Raw genomic sequence first — 6,079 nt, 5'->3', positions numbered from 1 at the left:
GGAAGAAGGTTTCTCGCCTTTGCCCGCCATTGTTCGTGAAGGAGAGAAGGAGCCGCCGTCGCGAAGAGGAGCCGTCAAACCCTCCTTCGAATCTTTATAGTGAGTCCATTCTCTATCTCTTTTACTTGCTTAGGGTTTAATTTGTGTATATTGAGAGAGGAAGAGGAAATGAGAGAGAAAGAGAGGGAGAGGGAGAGGGAGGGGAAGGAAATGAGAGAGGGAGAGGGAGGGAGAGAAAGAGAAAGAGAAAGAGAGGGAGAGGGAGAGAGAGGAAATGGGAGAGGGAGGGGGAGGAAATGAGAGAGAGAGAGGGAGGGAGAGTGCATTCTCTCTCTCTTTTACTTTTTTTAATATAATTTGTGTATATTGAGAGAGGGAGAGGAAATGAGAGAGAAAGAGAGGGAGAGGAAGAGGGAGGAAATGGGAGAGGGAGGGGGAGGAAATGAGAGAGGGAGAGGGAGGGAGGGAGAGGGAGAGAGAAAGAGAGGGAGAGGAAGAGGGAGAGGGAGGAAATGAGAGAGGGAGAGGGAGAGAAAGAGAGGGAGAGGGAGAGGGAGGAAATGGAAGAGGGAGGGGGAGGGGGATGAAATAAGAGAACAAGAGGGAGGGAGAATGCATTCTCTCTCTCTTTTACTTTTTTTAATATAATTTGTGTATATTGAGAGAGGGAGAGAAAATGAGAGAGAAGGAGAGGGAGAGGGAGAGGGAGGAAATGAGAGAGGGAGAGGGAGGGAGAGAGAGAGAGAGAGAAAGAGAGGGAGAGGGAGAGGAAATGGGAAAGGAAGAGGGAGGGAGAGAGAAAGAGAGGGGGAGGGAGAGGAAATGAGAGAGGGAGAGGGAGGAAATGGGAGAGGGAGGGGGAGAGAGAGGGGGAGGAAATGGGAAAGGAAGAGGGAGGGAGAGAGAAAGAGAGGGGGAGGGAGAGAGAGGGAGAGGAAATGAGAGAGGGAGAGGGAGACATTAAACATAACAGGGAAATGAGAGAGGGAGAGGAAATGAGAGAGGGAGAGGGAGAGGGAGGAAGACATTAAATATAATAGGAAAATGAGAGAGAGGGAGAGGGAGGGAGAGAGAGAGAAAGAGAAACTCATATTCAACTATCAATTTTAATTAATAAGTATAATATAAAATCACTTGCAAGGAAGGACACTCTTTTATCATTAACCCTCTTTCTTCCTTAGAATAGTCTTAGGAACAAATTTCTGCTCTAACAAGCATATATTTGAGCATAATGACTATTTTAAGGTTTATTCCACGAGTAGTAGTAGTATATATGCAACCATTAGGCTAGAGATCATGCTTTGGCATCTATGGAGATCCCAATCTCATGCCCTCATAGAGATTGTAGTGTGCAATAGTGTGGAAAGAAGATGGGTGAGTTGTAAATGGTAAAGGATAATTCTATTGATGATGGAGAGGAAATGAGGTGAATCGCCAATCCTATTCTTAGTGAGTGCAACCTACCCATAGTCGTGGTCGTGGTCGTGGTCGTGATCGTCGTCGTGGTTGTGGTCATAGTCGTGGTCATGGTCGTCGTAGTCGTAGTCTTAGTCATGGTCATGGTCGTAGTCGTAGTCGTATTCGTAGTCGTAGTCGTGGTCGTGGTCATGGTCATGGTCGTGGTCATGGTCGTGGTTGTCGTAGTCATGGTTGTGGTCATGGGTCATGGTTGTGGTCATCGTAGTCGTAGTCATGGTCGTGGTTGTGGCCGTGGTCATAGTCATAGTCATAGTCGTAGTTGCAGTCATAGTCGTAGTCGTAGTCGTAGTCGTAGTCGTAGTCGTAGTCGTAGTCGTGGTGGTGGTGGTGGTTGTGGTCATGATCATGGTCGTGGTCATAGTCGTAGCCGTGATCATTATCGTGGTCGTAGTCATCGTTGTCGTGGTCGTGGTCGTGGTCGTGGTCGTAGTCATCGTCCTAGTCGTGGTGATCATGGTCATGGTTGTGGTTGTGGTCGTAGTCGTAGTCGTGGTCATGGTCGTGGTCGTAGTCGTAACGTAGAAAAAGAGAGAGAGATGGAAGGAGAGGATAACAATTTAAGAAAAAAAAAGAATGATAACAAAAATAAATTGTTTGTCGTAACGTAGAAAAAATGGAAAATGATAAAGGTCCTATTGTTCAAGATCATGAGGTATATCTTAATCAGCGTGTCCCATGTCCTTGCTCTCAATGCAAGCTGGCAATTAGACGAAAACGTCGATTGTCTATAGAACACGTACGACGATTTGGCGAGTTTCAATCTGAGATCATTGATCAGGCGATTGCGGATTTTCAACAAACAGTAAGAAAAGTTAATATCAATCATGCATTGTACTCACAAGCTAATTAAATACCATATACAATAAGATTGGGTATGACTGGCAAATTTTCTATCCAGAGAGGAAGTACACCCTTTGCGGCCAATTAGAAGAGTTCGTGGGCGTGCGATGGATGGAGTGCATGAGCCAATCCACCACTTGCAAGGCCAATCTATACCATCAATGCCAAAGGAGACATGCAACCTTCCAGACCTACCTACAATCTTGGAGCCTGAGATGGAGGTAATGATTGATGCATTGATTCCCATGGATGTTCAGACTTCTAATCCTCTTAGAGAGGAAGCATCCATACCATTATATGATGGGTATCGAGTATCTTGCCTGAAGACATTACTTGCACTCTTAAGTGTGCAAGCAAAATACGAGTGGAGCGATGCGAGTGTGACCGAGTTGTTCAGGTACCTTATACATACGCTTCCTTGATTTTTTTTTCAGCACTATTATTAAAAATATTTGTACTTTTTCAATGTGTTTATGATTTTTTTAAGGTTATTGAAATATCATATATTACCACCTGCAAATAACATGCCTGAGTCTCGTGATGATGCATGACATGTTTTATGAAAGCTTGGCATGGACTAGAACAACATCCATGCATGTATCAACGATTACGTATTGTTTTGAGGAGAATACGAGACTATGGAGACATGTCCAAAGTGTGGTGCTCACAGGTATCCACAGGACTTGCAAGGGCAAACCATCCCTCAAAAAGTTCTTAAACACTTTCTGCTTATCCCCCACATAAAGCACATGTTTCGTACGTTCGGCATGGCGAGCTTGACAACGTGGCATGTACAGAATAGGTCCACTAATGGAGTTCAACGAATATCAGCGGATTCATGCGCATGAGCCACATTGACTCTACCTTCCTAGACTTTGTTGAGAGGCAAGGAATCTTCGGCTCGGTCTTGCAATGGATGGCGTGAATCCATTCGGTCTGCGGTCAACTTCTTACGGTGTGTGGCCTATAGTCCTTGTCAACTACAATATCCCTCCATGGATTTCTACGAAAAAATGACATCTCGTCCTTAGCTTACTCGTCTCTGACCGCTACAAAGTAAAAAACATGGACGTGTATCTTCGTCCATTAGTCGATGAGCTTAAGATTTTGTGGGAGGAGGGGGTCATCGTGTAAGATATGAGCAAGCGCGATGGTCGGCGGTCTGCCAATATTCAAGACATTCTCATGTGGACGATGCATGACATTCCGGGATTCAGAGAGTGCTCAAGTGAATAGGTCTCTATTCTTGTTGGTAATATCTATATTTTATCTCGTTCAAGCTTGTATTCACTGGGCCGTGCTGTTGGAACAGGTCTGGTTACCTCAGGTTATCATGGATGTCCATTGTGCGGACCACAGTTAGACTCCCAACGGTCACGAACCATGAAGAGGATGGTATATCAAGGACACACCGCTTTCTTGCCAAAGGATCATGAACTCAGGGAAGGTTTTCTTTGATGACCTCCAACAAGTATGAATGCTACAAGCTGGTACGAGCTGAAAATGATCCACATGGAGTCATATCCAAACGAAATGCGTTCTTAGTTTTCTACGAGTTGCCATATTTGACCCACTTACAGGTCAACCACTTGTTGGATCCCATACATATTTACAAGAATGTGGGCAGCTTGCTATGGGACCACATCACATGAAAGAGAGACACTATAGGGGCAGGAATGGATTTGAAGGAGGTAGATAAGATGGAGGCGCTTTGGCCGCAGTCGAGTGCTGATGGTCACGTGCAGCTACCTCGTGCTCCTTGGGTTTTGTCCACTAAAGAAGAGCACATTGTGAAGCAAGTTGTCAAGTCTATCCGCACTCCAACGGGTATGATGCATTCTCTCAGGTTTGCATTTTTTAAAGACGACCAATTATCAGGGCTAAAATCCCATGACTAGCATAAGATATGTCAAGTTTGTACTACGAATGGATTGTAATTGGCGTGCACATTTTGCTATTTGGAGTGTAGCCATTATTCATAATGCTTTCTCATTTGTGGTAGTTTGTACTACTGATCACCATCATAGGATGTCTTACTCCAGAAATACGCAGGGCCATTTACAGGTTATCGAATTTGGTGCAGTGGATCTCACAGAAGGAGATTAAGACGTCCTCTATTGAATCCACGAGGTGGGGAGTAGTGGAGACGGTTTGTCTCTTTGAGAAATACCTGCCCACCAGCATGCTCACGATACAAATCCACCTTCTTGTGCATCTTGTAGATGAAGTGGAGCTTGTTGGACTTGTCCATATACGATGGATGTTTTTCTTGGAGCGCTTCATGAAAACCCTGAAAGGCTTTGTGTGACAATGAGCTCGGCCAAAAGGTAGCATGGCTGAAGGTTCGTTGGTGTCTGAGGCACTAGTGTATATTTCACAATGGCTACCAATGATGGATCCAGACAACAAAATGCTATTCAGAGACATGGAAGACCAGGAGCTGTCTCGGACATCGTCAGGCCGCTTTGCTAGATCTACTTGAGCACGATTGGATGCTTCAGCTTCGAGTAGACGAGGTCGATGCTCCAGACTTGGGCCAGAGGGAGGGAGTGCTTCAAGGTGAGGGGGATGCTGCAGAGATATGGAGGCAGTGAGCCCGCGGTCGGCATGTGATACAGGTGCGACTCCTCGCTCTCATGGCGGTTCCAGGGAGCGTGGCTCAGGCTTAGGTGGATGCTGTGGAGGCACGGACATGGTGTCTCCATATCGTCATTCAGCTAGAGTTGCGTCACCTCGAGGATTTGTCACACCTATGGGGACGTCTACTCCAGTTACTCTAGCTTTTGCTCAGCCATCTACAGGTGGCATCCCTATGGGTGCCACTCCGAGAGATATTATCCCGGTTGGTACACCGGATGCACAGGGGTCTCTTGGACATGCCCAGGAGCGTGGACACAGATCGGAGAGGACCCATCTTAGGCATACCCCAGGGGGATATGCTTATCTAGTCGATGATAGTTCAGGAGCCATCATCATGAATGATGAGGGGAGGAGGGTGATGGCTCACATGAGAGAGTTGTGCCAATAAGTTTTTCGGCACAACGTCTTAGATCATTGGAAGAACATACCGGAGGGGAGCAAGGAATACATAGTAGCATCCTTGCAAGCATGAGGAGTTTCCAGTTTCAGCCTTGGTAGATAGATTTTCTACGGGCTGGATGATGGATTGAATGCGTGTATATATGTCACACAGACGATCGGACGTACGCAAGGCACTCAAGAGTGGGGTTATAAAGCTTGAGTGGTTAGACGTGGACGACTGGCACTGACTGAGGGAGGAGACTACAGATTCTTTAGGATGTTGGAGTCAGCAGCGCGAGGCCGTGAGGGTACGACTCGAGGCTAGAGTGGTCCATCATCTTGGGAGTGGTGACCACATGACATATTTAGAGGACTTTGTAAGTTTTTCTTTTGTTTTACTTGTTTATTTTTTTGCAATATCCTTTGTACTGACAATCATGTTTCTAACAATTAGTATTTTATTTCTTTGCAGCACTCCATTACAAATCGCGATCCGATTGGCCTTGAGACTCGATATGTAGAGAGGCACGGTCTCACTTCATTGATCGACCGATTGTATAGACGCGGAGGCCCTGTAAGTCACTCATCTTTCTTGTCTGTAGTTATCATGTTTAATTAGAATGCATTATTGTATGGTGGACTGATGTTTTGTTGTTTCTTTTTTTGTAGAGTCCATTCGATGCTCCTTTATGGCAGGACGATCTTTCGGATGGTGGGGATGTGTAGCTTGCCCTTGGAT

Source organism: Lygodium microphyllum, chromosome 7 (genome assembly GCF_053477565.2).
Source record: "Lygodium microphyllum isolate KBCC chromosome 7, Lygodium_microphyllum_v1.1.10, whole genome shotgun sequence".
Lineage (NCBI taxonomy): Eukaryota > Viridiplantae > Streptophyta > Polypodiopsida > Schizaeales > Lygodiaceae > Lygodium > Lygodium microphyllum.
This window is presented reverse-complemented; position numbering follows the sequence as displayed.